Source organism: Pteropus vampyrus, unplaced genomic scaffold (assembly GCF_000151845.1).
Source record: "Pteropus vampyrus isolate Shadow unplaced genomic scaffold, Pvam_2.0 Scaffold217, whole genome shotgun sequence".
Taxonomy (NCBI): Eukaryota; Metazoa; Chordata; class Mammalia; order Chiroptera; family Pteropodidae; genus Pteropus; species Pteropus vampyrus.
This window is the reverse complement of record NW_011888998.1, coordinates 465,210-480,951: the sequence shown is the minus strand read 5'-3', so window position 1 is coordinate 480,951 and position 15,742 is coordinate 465,210.

Sequence of the window (15,742 nt, the reverse complement as noted above, 5' to 3'; positions counted from 1 at the left end):
CACCCCGGTCACTTTTTCACAAATCACTTGAAGACTCAGAGTTACTGCTGGCCCCTTTAGCACCTTTGTAGGAATAAGGAAGAAGTGCTTCTTTCTCAAGTAAAATCTTTTCAAATTAGTAGATTATGTACTTCTCAATAATAACAAAGCAAAAACATAAGTTGAATTTATATAAATTACATACATAAAATCATTGACTACAAAAGAGTATAATATTAGTGTTTTTGTCACAACCATTAGGAACAGGAAATCTTTGGGATATAACAGTTTGTCATAAGATAGTTTCAGTCACAAAACAATTTTCATGAAAACAAAACTTTCTGTGGTAATTTTAATGCTTGCTTGTTCCAGTATCTTATTTTTTATAGAAATGGACACTAGATTTGACAGTCTTTCTTGTGACATTGTGGATATTAAGTAGTTTTTATTCATTTTAAATGTGAGGAGATACATTTTTCACTGGTCACTGATACCGCCAAGGTAAAAATATCCTGAGAACTACAATGATTTTAGTAAAATGTGTCCAATATATTATTGCTGCAAATATATCGAGGCACTTCACGGGAATTCACATTTGCGAAAGCAGCTTGATGATTTAGTTTCTCGCACGTCAGTTTCATCATTGCTGCATTTTCTACCATGTTCTTCAATTTCAATCATATATTTTGAATGATTGTAGAAGTTCACGTTTATCAGAATTTTTCAAATTATACATGTCACCTAGAATACTAACAAGGCCATAAGACTCTTTGAGTATCATAAACCTTTTTGTTAAAGAGATTTTGCCGTTTCCAATATAGAAAAACACGTGATTCTGATATTGACCCTTAGATTGTTAAAGGGCCAGTCATAGGATTCACGGGTAAAATGAGTCTTCTCTTTCCTGTTTCTAATACTTTCTAGTTTGGAGAAATTAGCATCGATGTCAAGAAACTAAAGTTTGTTTTGCAACAATAATACATATTTCATAAACTTTGTTTTATGAATTGTGTAGGACTTTGTTTTTTCCCTCAAAAGCTTCTTAAACCCCTTGATGTTTTCAAAGGCATTATATACATTAACTTCTGATTTTTGCTTATTTTGATATTTATGTTGTCAGAAATTTGTCATATGTTATCATTATATCGTCATAAATGTTATGCCAAATTGGTGCTGAGCAAATATATTTTTAAACATATATTTTCAAAAGTATAGCTTTGGTTTGTGTTCTAGCTTTATATCTTTAGTGTCACCAAAGATTTCTAAAAGAATATTTCGTACTGCCTCCAATTGAGTTTTTAGGTCACAGTGGTTTCAAATTGACTTTTCCATCATCATATATTTGATGGTAGCCTCAAATTTATGTTTAATCATTCTGTTTTCAGGACTCTCCAGCGTTTTACTGAAATTGAATGGTTCTTAGATGATATAACAGAATTCAGTGATGTCTAAATAAATTTTGCTATATTATTCACTACGACGTTTAAAGAATGGTCAGCCTTAGAATCTTTAGGGGAATTTTATGTTGAAATCCAGTAAGTTTGTCATAAGTTTTTTTTCATTATTATAATATCCTTGCCCCTTTAAATGATTATGATCTAGATTCAATGTTTTTTTTTTTTGGTTGGTGCTCTACTACAAATCTGTATAATTCTTCTCCAGCTGTGTCATTTACTGTGGAAAAAAATATTTTTCATGTTTACATATATATTTGCATTTTGAAAATTTACAAATCCTAAAAATAACTGTTTTACATGGCTTACATCGGGAAATGCGCCTCAGTTATTTAACTGTGTAATAGTTAACATTTCTTACAATGTTCAAAATAATTTCGGTCAACACATGTGCTATATTTTAATTATTTGATTTTTATTTTACATCTGCTAGGTAACGTATAATGTTATTTGGTGTTTGTATGTTGGACGCAAACTCTGCTGTAATGCTATTAACCTATGATATCTGCAAATTAAAATTCTTACATAATACTCGTACATTTTCTTGAATGATCCTCTGAATGCTAGAACATGTCTTGCTAAAAACAGAATTGTGTTTATCATGTTTGACAAGGGTATGCCAGTATTTTCTTCATCATGTAGAATCTGTTTTTGCAACGTTAATAATTACATATATTTCAAATCAGATTTGAAATGTGTATATATAATACTACTCTTGATGTTTATTTCAGATTCGTCATGTTTACAAAAAGGAAAAAGGTGCTAAATGCCCCCAATCCTTGTATTCTTTCTTATTTTCCAGTTGATTTTTCATTCTACAAGAGCTGCAAAATGCAGAATCTTTTGAAATAGAATAACCAGAATATAGTGATCCCCCCCCCGCCCCCCCGCCCAATTTGGAAATATTCGTGTCTATTGTATTTCCCAAAACTTCCAACCTGTAATATCTTTTACAAAGTAAAAATTTCTTACTTGAGGTGGATAATTTTCAATAAGAGTGTGCTCTTGTTTTATATTTAAATTACATGTCTATGTATTTAGATTCTTTGCATTTTCCTCCCTATTTTTGAAATCCATCAGGTACGGTTGACGATAAAACCAAAAAGTAGATTAATATCCTGCTCACATTTCTGTGACATATTCACTGAAACCAATGGTTTTAAACTCTTTTATTTTTATTTTTTGGCACTCTACCTTTTTCTTACCAAATTTTTTCAACAATACGAATAGTTTTATTTCATTTCTTCTATAGGCAGCTTTTCATTTTTTGTTTTTGGTTCAATATCTTTTTTTCTCTCCAGTACCTTGGGAGAAATAATATATGAGCTTAGTATTTAATTTTAGAATTTGTAACTTTAAAAAATAATATGTAGCAAGCGATGAAATTAACTACAGTTAATTTTCATCTTGAAGAAATTTCCTTTAATCCATAAACCTTAGCTATGCTTTAACTAGCAGTTCATTATGTAGAAATCTCTAATTTATGAATATAAAGTAATTATTTTGTGAATATGTAATGGTAAATGAGCATTAATTACTACAAAAGGGAGTTATATCATAAGGAAATCTGGTAGATTAAAATTAGGAACTCTGAACTGTCATTCAGGCAGACAATATGATTTATAATGCAAAATTTCAAATTTAGCCAATACACAAATACTAATAGAGGATTTTTAAAAATTTAGATAAAAATCAAAACTACAGGTAGAAAAGCAGCTCCTTGTTTGGAAGCACTAGTTATTGTAGATGTTTTAAATCAGCAAGTCTTTATCAAACTCATTCTGCCTCGACTTATGAAGCAAGCAAATATCAACACTTAAAAAAAGTCTTCTGTCAGAAAATTATCATAATAAACAAATTTTTGTTAAGTAAGATATTTTACTGTTATCTGCCAGAAAATGATTGTAATAAGACTATAACTCACCTACCTTTGCAGTTAGCAGTTAAATAAAAATATGGGAAAAACTCAAAATAATAACGAAGTCTATGATGTGGGTAGTCTCCTTAGATGTCATGTCCTTGAACAATGAACCACCCGAACAACCGTCCTTGGCTACTGTAAACATTTGCATGGCCATTACAGTTATTAAAGTGCTTCCACGTACGTAGAAACAACCTGTGTAGGAAGTGGAGGAAAGGCTAAGGGATCATGAGACCTGTGTTTGGATGCTGGTCATGCTATTTGCTGTGACCTTGGGCAATTCATTCACCACTCCCCAGCAAATCTTGGTCACCTCATCTGCAAATGGGGAGCAGTACATCTAATCTTTCCAACTGCTACCTGGAAGGCACAGGAGATCCCTGCTTCTGAGTGGTAAATGAAATTATGAGATGTGCATGAAGTTTTCACTTGGTACTTGATAAAATGTGCTTTCTTAAAAGTTTGTATTATGTTTTCCAAAGTGAATAAAGTATATGTGCAAGGCCAGTACAGGGCAGCAAGTCTAATGAATTTGGGATCAGTTAGGCCACGTGTAGACAGTTGCGTTTCATGTGTTCACTGGTGATCTTCTGTAGGAGCCCCAGAGGCTGACATTCTGATTTTCTTAGGAAGCCAAATGTGAAGGCAGTTGTTTGAGGCTTGCAAAGAAGCCACTGTGCAAATTGAAAACATAAGATGATCTTTAAAGCAACCCTCAACCAATAAATGGCTCTGTTATAAACCTCAAGAGGACACAGCATTTCTATTTTGAGAAATGAAAATTTGCAAAAACAACTAGAAAAGCACTTAAAGTCCCAGAAATGGTGAGAGTATTTATTTCAGAGGAAGTCAGAGGAAGTTTGCTTGCACGTCTTCCTCCCCTCTCTTCCCGATGGCCCTGCTTGATTACAGCAGTACTTCTGTGGCCAGCCTGGAAAAAAGGAGTGTGTCTGTTTATCAGGCATTGATTGTGGGCCTGCTATGTTCTGGGCACTGGCTTTTGTGCTGGGAAAACAAGTCAGATCAAACATGATCTCAGTCCACACAGGGCTCTTGAAGTCTAGTTTGGGAACTATCTTTCTTGCACCCTGTCTTCCTAAGGTTCTGTCCTTCCTTCCTTCCACCATCCTTGATGACAATTTTCCATCCTTTTCAAGTACCCAGTACTTCTTCTCTTATCAATGATTTCAGATGTTCATTCAGGGAAAAATGACTTCGTGTTCCAACTGCTGTGCCTTGTTTCAGAGCACATTGGTTTGTCCACAGTCTCAGCACTGCCCATAGGTATCCTTCCCATTGTCCAAGACCAGCACAAATGCCACCTCCTCCAGGCAGCCTTCCCTCATCACTTAAGTTAGGAATGACTTGTCCTTTCTTTCTGATCCACTTATCCTTTAGCACTGACCATACATCTGCCTTTTTTATAGCTGTTGGTGTCAATAGATATCTTCCCTGATAGACTAGGGTGAGAGGATGAGGTGGGATAGCAACTCCCTGCGCCCAGGGCCCATGTCTAGTTACAGTTCCTCTCTACCCCTGCAGCCTGCCTTACCCTGCTGGGTCTGCAAATTAAAATTCTTACATAATACTCGTACATTTTCTTGAATGATCCTCTGAATGCTAGAACATGTCTTGCTAAAAACAGAATTGTGTTTATCATGTTTGACAAGGGTATGCCAGTATTTTCTTCATCATGTAGAATCTGTTTTTGCAACGTTAATAATTACATATATTTCAAATCTGGATCACTATATTCTGGTTATTCTATTTCAAAAGATTCTGCATTTTGCAGCTCTTGTAGAATGAAAAATCAACTGGAAAATAAGAAAGAATACAAGGATTGGGGGCATTTAGCACCTTTTTTCTTTTTGTAAACATGACGAATCTGAAATAAACATCAAGTAGTATTATATATACACATTTCAAATCTGATTTGAAATATATGTAATTATTAATGTTGCAAAAACAGATTCTACATGATGAAGAAAATACTGGCATACCCTTGTCAAACATGATAAACACAATTCTGTTTTTAGCAAGACATGTTCTAGCATTCAGAGGATCATTCAAGAAAATGTACGAGTATTATGTAAGAATTTTAATTTGCAGATATCATAGGTTAATAGCATTACAGCAGAGTTTGCGTCCAACATACAAACACCAAATAACATTATACTTTACCTAGCAGATGTAAAATAAAAATCAAATAATTAAAATATAGCACATGTGTTGACCGAAATTATTTTGAACATTGTAAGAAATGTTAACTATTACACAGTTAAATAACTGAGGCGCTTTCCCGATGTAAGCCATGTGAAACAGTTATTTTTAGGATTTGTAAATTTTCAAAATGCAAATATATATGTAAACATGAAAAATATTTTTGCCTCCAATTGAGTTTTTAGGTCACAGTGGTTTCAAATTGACTTTTCCATCATCATATATTTGATGGTAGCCTCAAATTTATGTTTAATCATTCTGTTTTCAGGACTCTCCAGCGTTTTACTGAAATTGAATGGTTCTTAGATGATATAACAGAATTCAGTGATGTCTAAATAAATTTTGCTATATTATTCACTACGACGTTTAAAGAATGGTCAGCCTTAGAATCTTTAGGGGAATTTTATGTTGAAATCCAGTAAGTTTGTCATAAGTTTTTTTTCATTATTATAATATCCTTGCCCCTTTAAATGATTATGATCTAGATTCAATGTTTTTTTTTTTTTGGTTGGTGCTCTACTACAAATCTGTATAATTCTTCTCCAGCTGTGTCATTTACTGTGGAAAAAAATATTTTTCATGTTTACATATATATTTGCATTTTGAAAATTTACAAATCCTAAAAATAACTGTTTTACATGGCTTACATCGGGAAATGCGCCTCAGTTATTTAACTGTGTAATAGTTAACATTTCTTACAATGTTCAAAATAATTTCGGTCAACACATGTGCTATATTTTAATTATTTGATTTTTATTTTACATCTGCTAGGTAACGTATAATGTTATTTGGTGTTTGTATGTTGGACGCAAACTCTGCTGTAATGCTATTAACCTATGATATCTGCAAATTAAAATTCTTACATAATACTCGTACATTTTCTTGAATGATCCTCTGAATGCTAGAACATGTCTTGCTAAAAACAGAATTGTGTTTATCATGTTTGACAAGGGTATGCCAGTATTTTCTTCATCATGTAGAATCTGTTTTTGCAACGTTAATAATTACATATATTTCAAATCAGATTTGAAATGTGTATATATAATACTACTCTTGATGTTTATTTCAGATTCGTCATGTTTACAAAAAGGAAAAAGGTGCTAAATGCCCCCAATCCTTGTATTCTTTCTTATTTTCCAGTTGATTTTTCATTCTACAAGAGCTGCAAAATGCAGAATCTTTTGAAATAGAATAACCAGAATATAGTGATCCCCCCCCCGCCCCCCCGCCCAATTTGGAAATATTCATGTCTATTGTATTTCCCAAAACTTCCAACCTGTAATATCTTTTACAAAGTAAAAATTTCTTACTTGAGGTGGATAATTTTCAATAAGAGTGTGCTCTTGTTTTATATTTAAATTACATGTCTATGTATTTAGATTCTTTGCATTTTCCTCCCTATTTTTGAAATCCATCAGGTACGGTTGACGATAAAACCAAAAAGTAGATTAATATCCTGCTCACATTTCTGTGACATATTCACTGAAACCAATGGTTTTAAACTCTTTTATTTTTATTTTTTGGCACTCTACCTTTTTCTTACCAAATTTTTTCAACAATACGAATAGTTTTATTTCATTTCTTCTATAGGCAGCTTTTCATTTTTTGTTTTTGGTTCAATATCTTTTTTTCTCTCCAGTACCTTGGGAGAAATAATATATGAGCTTAGTATTTAATTTTAGAATTTGTAACTTTAAAAAATAATATGTAGCAAGCGATGAAATTAACTACAGTTAATTTTCATCTTGAAGAAATTTCCTTTAATCCATAAACCTTAGCTATGCTTTAACTAGCAGTTCATTATGTAGAAATCTCTAATTTATGAATATAAAGTAATTATTTTGTGAATATGTAATGGTAAATGAGCATTAATTACTACAAAAGGGAGTTATATCATAAGGAAATCTGGTAGATTAAAATTAGGAACTCTGAACTGTCATTCAGGCAGACAATATGATTTATAATGCAAAATTTCAAATTTAGCCAATACACAAATACTAATAGAGGATTTTTAAAAATTTAGATAAAAATCAAAACTACAGGTAGAAAAGCAGCTCCTTGTTTGGAAGCACTAGTTATTGTAGATGTTTTAAATCAGCAAGTCTTTATCAAACTCATTCTGCCTCGACTTATGAAGCAAGCAAATATCAACACTTAAAAAAAGTCTTCTGTCAGAAAATTATCATAATAAACAAATTTTTGTTAAGTAAGATATTTTACTGTTATCTGCCAGAAAATGATTGTAATAAGACTATAACTCACCTACCTTTGCAGTTAGCAGTTAAATAAAAATATGGGAAAAACTCAAAATAATAACGAAGTCTATGATGTGGGTAGTCTCCTTAGATGTCATGTCCTTGAACAATGAACCACCCGAACAACCGTCCTTGGCTACTGTAAACATTTGCATGGCCATTACAGTTATTAAAGTGCTTCCACGTACGTAGAAACAACCTGTGTAGGAAGTGGAGGAAAGGCTAAGGGATCATGAGACCTGTGTTTGGATGCTGGTCATGCTATTTGCTGTGACCTTGGGCAATTCATTCACCACTCCCCAGCAAATCTTGGTCACCTCATCTGCAAATGGGGAGCAGTACATCTAATCTTTCCAACTGCTACCTGGAAGGCACAGGAGATCCCTGCTTCTGAGTGGTAAATGAAATTATGAGATGTGCATGAAGTTTTCACTTGGTACTTGATAAAATGTGCTTTCTTAAAAGTTTGTATTATGTTTTCCAAAGTGAATAAAGTATATGTGCAAGGCCAGTACAGGGCAGCAAGTCTAATGAATTTGGGATCAGTTAGGCCACGTGTAGACAGTTGCGTTTCATGTGTTCACTGGTGATCTTCTGTAGGAGCCCCAGAGGCTGACATTCTGATTTTCTTAGGAAGCCAAATGTGAAGGCAGTTGTTTGAGGCTTGCAAAGAAGCCACTGTGCAAATTGAAAACATAAGATGATCTTTAAAGCAACCCTCAACCAATAAATGGCTCTGTTATAAACCTCAAGAGGACACAGCATTTCTATTTTGAGAAATGAAAATTTGCAAAAACAACTAGAAAAGCACTTAAAGTCCCAGAAATGGTGAGAGTATTTATTTCAGAGGAAGTCAGAGGAAGTTTGCTTGCACGTCTTCCTCCCCTCTCTTCCCGATGGCCCTGCTTGATTACAGCAGTACTTCTGTGGCCAGCCTGGAAAAAAGGAGTGTGTCTGTTTATCAGGCATTGATTGTGGGCCTGCTATGTTCTGGGCACTGGCTTTTGTGCTGGGAAAACAAGTCAGATCAAACATGATCTCAGTCCACACAGGGCTCTTGAAGTCTAGTTTGGGAACTATCTCTCTTGCACCCTGGCTTCCTAAGGTTCTGTCCTTCCTTCCTTCCACCATCCTTGATGACAATTTTCCATCCTTTTCAAGTACCCAGTACTTCTTCTCTTATCAATGATTTCAGATGTTCATTCAGGGAAAAATGACTTCGTGTTCCAACTGCTGTGCCTTGTTTCAGAGCACATTGGTTTGTCCACAGTCTCAGCACTGCCCATAGGTATCTTTCCCATTGTCCAAGACCAGCACAAATGCCACCTCCTCCAGGCAGCCTTCCCTCATCACTTAAGTTAGGAATGACTTGTCCTTTCTTTCTGATCCACTTATCCTTTAGCACTGACCATACATCTGCCTTTTTTATAGCTGTTGGTGTCAATAGATATCTTCCCTGATAGACTAGGGTGAGAGGATGAGGTGGGATAGCAACTCCCTGCGCCCAGGGCCCATGTCTAGTTACAGTTCCTCTCTACCCCTGCAGCCTGCCTTACCCTGCTGGGTACATTCTATATACTTAAAAAAAAAAAAAAAAAAGACTGGATTGGATTTATTTCTTTGATTTTAGCTGCCCAGAATTAGCTCAATCAAACTCCTGTGTTGCTGGCATTCTGCCATCATGGGTCTTATGTTTTATTTATTTAATATTTTTCTTATTTTTCTTTCTTTATTTTACCTTTTTTTCTTTCTTTTTTCTGTTTTCTTTTTCTTTTAAATATTTTTCTTTAGTATTTATTCTCCATGCCCATTTCCCTTGACCCAACCACTCCACTCCTGCCATAGACATACACTCTCGTTTCATTAAAGTGCAACCTCCTAATCTATCTAAATAACCATGAGGTTATTTGCACATTTATGTGAGCTTCAGTGACACTTGGCATTGTTTTGGATTGAATTTGCCTTTGGCTAAGGGAATGAAGAACTTTGTTGCAATTTCAGGCACCAGCAGCCAGTGAAGAAGTGTTTGGGGCAGGGCAGGTGACCCCTGGCACCGTAGTGGGAGGCAGCCTGCTTCCTCTCCAGGCTCCCTCCATCTTAGAGCCTTGCGTCCCCACACCTGAGCTCTGTCCCCTCTGGCAGAGCTGTCTACACAGCTGCCATATTGCCAGCCGAGAGGCCCCAGAGTCGTTCTCTGACAAGAGATTATCTGTCCTCCTTGACATATACTGCTATTTGAGAACACCCTTCTCTGTTTCTCTTGTGTCTTTTGTGTTGCACCCCCTGATGGACCACACTTTTGGTGAAGTGCGCTTTTCCTGCCCCCTGGTGAAGAAATGCCAGGGGTACTTAGACCAGCGTTTCTCAAACTTTTTGGTGCCAGGGTCCCTTTACACTCTGAAAAAGTATTAAGGAACCCAAAGAGCTACTGCTTATGTAGATTATACTTATTTATTTGCCATACTAGAAATTAAAACTAAGAACATTTAGAAATATCTATTTAATTTAAAAATAGTGCTAAAACCATTAAATATTAACACAAATGACATATTTTTATGTAAAATAAACATACTTTCCAAAACATAAAAAATGTAGTGAGAAGAAAAGCATCGTTTTACATTTTTGGCAATCTTATTAATATTAACATCTGGCTTGGTAAAAGACAGCTAGATTCTCGGATCTTCTTCTGCATTCAGTCTGTAGCCGCATCACACGTCACGTAGCCTTTAGAAAATGCCACTGTACACTTGAGCAAGAGTGAAACAGGCAACCAGTATCTCAGTACTACTATGAAAATTCTTTTGACCTCATCGACATTCAGAAAGGATCTCTGGAACCCCCAGGGGGTCCCCAGACCACAATTTGAGAACTGCCCACCATCTTAGACCTTCAGTTTCTTGATGGCAAGGCCATTCCCTGTTCATCCTTGTAGCCTGGGTTTTAAGCAGGATATGGTTGGGACTCAGTAAACCCTGTTTGAAATACTTGGAAATATCCATGCCATTAAGGGTTATGCCACCCATCCCAGCCCCCTGGGAAACACTCCACTTATTCCAGTGCTGCTAGTGCTGACGGTGTTTGGATTCTGATGGAGGACAGTTTCTAGAGGCGCTGGCAGTTTTGTTGAATACCCTCAGCGGTCTCAGATCTCTGTCCTTTGAGGACCATTTGATTTTTGGAAATAGCCAAAGGCCATTTAGAGTGAAAAATGGTCATTAATAGGGGTAGTCAATTGGGTAACACTACATTTAAATTTTTTAAAAAGTCACACTGACTTCTTAATATTTGGATTGTAAAACTACTTTAATAACTATTCCCCTAATTCTATACATATTCACATATGTGCAAACTGTTTGTACGGTTTAATAATTGCACCATCATTTGAAGAACAAAACTTGGAAATAATCTAAATGTCCACTACCAGGAGACCAATTAAATAAACCGTGGGCATCCATAGACTAGAACAATCAGCAGCTGAAAAAAAGAATGAGAAAGTTGTGCACATATTAATAATAAATTAACTCCAAGATACATTAAGTGAAAAAGCAAGAGGCAGAACAATGTATATAGCATGCTATAATCTGTAGGAAAAAAACTGTATTGTGTGTGTCTATATGTCTGTGTGTATCTATGTGTTTGTTTGTATATACATAAGGCATATAATAGTTTGGAAATGCTTGTTATCTCCAGGGAACAAAACTAGCTGGCCAGGGTGAACGGTGGAAAAGCAGCCTTCAAGGACTATTCTTTTGTACCTTTAAAATTCGAAACCATATGAATGTTACCTAATAAAACAACTTTTAGAAGCCTCAATAGCATGATTATCAGAAGAAATGTACGATGTATAAGGTGACATGTGCAAAGGGGATATTAGAAGGGGACAGTGTGATGCCTTTGTGGAAAAAATTAGTAATTTTTGTAGTCATGCCTTATTTTTCTTACTCTTGCTTCATTTCACAAAGAGGGAAACTGAGTCCAGGTAGGCTAAGTGACTCATCCACATCACTTGGGCAGGGGATTTCCATACTGCTCCTGCAGATCCCTGTTGGGGAATGTGGTGGTGGGGAGAAGACAGAGGGTGACAGATCCTCTTTCATTTCGTCTTAAACACACTCTTTCCTCACCTCCCACCTGAAGCAAAGGCTGGAGGCCAAAGTAGGAAGTAAGTGCCTTGATAGTGGCTTGTGGGTTCACACCCTCCCCACTCTCTTCCCCAGGCCACCCACATACCCAGGCAGAGCACCTCCTCCTCCAACCTCCTCCAAGACATTGTTTTTGGTATTTGGTTGGCAAGCCTCCTCTTTTTCCAAAATTGGCTTTACCTGGTTCAATCCTCACCTACTTTATGACACAATTTGGTTGATTCAAAGTGACTTTGGTCTGTTTCAGATCAACTTCTCCTTCAGAGGTTAAAGATTTGCCAGCAACCAAGGGATTCAAAAGGCTGTGGCGGAGGCTCGCCACAATTCCAACAGAGGTTGAGTGGTGATATAAAGGCGTCTCTGGCATTCATTCATTCATTCAACACATATGTAATGAACCTATTCATTGTGTGAGGCACTGTTCTAGGTGCTGGGGACAGAGTGATGATCAAAACAGTTAAGATGTCTGTTCTTGTGGAGCTTACTTACATCCATTTGTTTGTTTGTTTGTTTATTTAAATTACTGAAGTGACATTGGTTAATAAAATCCAATAAATTTCAAGTGTACAATTCAATAATATGTCAAATGTACATTGCATTGTGTGTTCACTGCCCAAAATTAAATTTCTTTCTGCCACCAAATATTTGACCCTTTTTACTCCTATACACCTCCCTGGACCTAACATTCTAGTGATGAGAGTCTGACAATAATCAAGTAAACCAATAAATGATCGAGGTAAATTCATATACTAATAGATCAGAGGGGGATGTGGCAGAGAGGTTGGGGGGCTGACTTCGGACCATGTGTTTGGGGAAGGACTATGTGAAGATGCCTTCTTTAAAAGGAATGCTACCTCGCTGCCTTTAGAGGCCCTGCCCTCCAGTGGCAAGATTCTAACATTCTCCACATCCAAAAGGTTCTTGTGGAAGAATGAAAGAGATAGAGGTGAAGAGAGGAGCCAGCTCCCTGGGGTCCTGTGTCTGCCAGCTGCTACTAAATACCTCTGAGAAACTCTGCCTCCAGCTCAAGGGGACCACCTGTCCTGAGAACTTCAGTACCTGGGACAAGAACCCCCTGAGTGGATCCCTTGTCAAAATGAATTGGACCAACTGTATGTTCCAAGACTCCAGAGCCAGCGATGCCTTCCTGTATAACTCCACACCATTGTTCTGCTCAGGTAAGACCAGCTGGAAATAGGCAAAGTGGCTATTACTGTTAAATAATAGTCTGAACGTTTAGGTCTTAAACAACCCTTCAAGACGGGTATTCATGCTATGCCCATCTCACAGATGAAGAAAACGAGGCTCAGAATGGTTAAGTGACTGTCCTAAGATTACGCATAGGAAGTGTCTGAGACCCTGGTCACTGGACTCTCAATCTCAGGCTCTTCAATGATATCATCCTCCATGCTCATTCCCCTCACCCCCACCGACCCTCTTCTGTCTTCCTAGGATATGTCCTTCTCTTTCTGATCCTAGATGGACACCCTCATGCTGTCTGTCCTTTTTGCTATAAACGGGTATGCCCTACCACAGCCAACCTCCCCCAGATAGTGTCCTAGACTCTCCTCTCATCACTCTGAACTTACATGTGACATTTCACCCTACCCTGCCCCACACATCAAGCCCTGTGACTTGGTACCTCATCTTGGGAGTTAGTGATATAGACAATGGGAAGATCTGGTTTCCAAGTTCCCTCCCTACGCCTTGCCCAGAAGGTGGGCAGGAGCTGTCAAAGAGAAACTTGATGAGATCAGCCATCTTACTCAGAAAGGGGACAGGAAAAAATGCAGAGAGGATGTGAGACGTTAAGGTGCCTGACACAATTCCATCTGGCCTTAGTGCCCTAGGAGGCTGTGATTCTTGCTGCATCTATCCCTGGGTGCTATTTATCGTCAGTGGATATTAGATTGCCTTATTGATCCTGTATATTCCCTCTGCCTTACCTTGGCAGCAGTTTCTGCATTTGGGTGCCTGAGTAGGCAGCTCCCTAAGACATGTGTTTGGAGGAGTGTTGCCCTATGATTGGGAATGAATCACACAGCTCCACTTTATTGGGAAAGAAATAAGAAGAGGTCTGAGTGCAGGAAAAAAGAACTTTGGGGTTGGAGTTGAAAACATGACACGTCCTGGATCTATCAGTTAACCCACATGGTTTATACCTAGACAGCAGGAGAGTTTGGCTAATATGTTTTAAGATTCCTTGATGAAGGAGAAAATTTTCACAATGTGAATAATGGGACCACTACTTCCTCACCACACCATGGACAGGCTCTCATACTTGCCACCGCCACCCGGTTTCAGACCAACTAGCTGATGTCCTGACCCCTTCCTACCCACTCCATGCCCTTCCAAGTGTACCTAACACCTGCATCATCCTGGCTGTCTTCTTTCTGGACCTCCTGTCATATATGGTAACCTTTAATCCTTTGTAAGAATGGTAGAACTCAAGACTGAAATGATTATATAAAGGCAGCAAAGTGTAGTGTTCATAAATGCATAATTTTAAGTCAGAGAGACATGACTTCAAGTCCAATTTCTGCCACCTACTAGGTCTATGACCTTGAGCTGGTTTCTTTACTATAAGATGGAAATAATAATTATTCCTATCTCATTGTCTATTTATAAAGATTAGATGAGATAATAAATATGACCAGCATATATTAAGTCCCCAATAAATGATGGCTAATATTACCATTTAGATCCTCTAGAGCTCATTTGCATGTGTATTATCTTAGTCAGTTTAGGCTGCTATAACAAATTACCATATACTAGGTGGCTTATAAACAGAAATTTATTTCTCATAGTTCTGGATGCTGGTAAGTTTAAGATTAAGACCCTGGCATGTTCAGTGTCTGGTGAGAGCCGGTGGGGAGAAGACAGAGGGTGACAGATCCTCTTTCATTTCGTCTTAAACACACTCTCTCCTCACCTCCCACCTGAAGCAAAGGCTGGAGGCCAAAGTAGGAAGTAAGTGCCTTGATAGTGGCTTGTGGGTTCACACCCTCCCCACTCTCTTCCCCAGGCCACCCACATACCCAGGCAGAGCACCTCCTCCTCCAACCTCCTCCAAGACATTGTTTTTGGTATTTGGTTGGCAAGCCTCCTCTTTTTCCAAAATTGGCTTTACCTGGTTCAATCCTCACCTACTTTATGACACAATTTGGTTGATTCAAAGTGACTTTGGTCTGTTTCAGATCAACTTCTCCTTCAGAGGTTAAAGATTTGCCAGCAACCAAGGGATTCAAAAGGCTGTGGCGGAGGCTCGCCACAATTCCAACAGAGGTTGAGTGGTGATATAAAGGCGTCTCTGGCATTCATTCATTCATTCAACACATATGTAATGAACCTATTCATTGTGTGAGGCACTGTTCTAGGTGCTGGGGACAGAGTGATGATCAAAACAGTTAAGATGTCTGTTCTTGTGGAGCTTACTTACATCCATTTGTTTGTTTGTTTGTTTATTTAAATTACTGAAGTGACATTGGTTAATAAAATCCAATAAATTTCAAGTGTACAATTCAATAATATGTCAAATGTACATTGCATTGTGTGTTCACTGCCCAAAATTAAATTTCTTTCTGCCACCAAATATTTGACCCTTTTTACTCCTATACACCTCCCTGGACCTAACATTCTAGTGATGAGAGTCTGACAATAATCAAGTAAACCAATAAATGATCGAGGTAAATTCATATACTAATAGATCAGAGGGGGATGTGGCAGAGAGGTTGGGGGGCTGACTTCGGACCATGTGTTTGGGGAAGGACT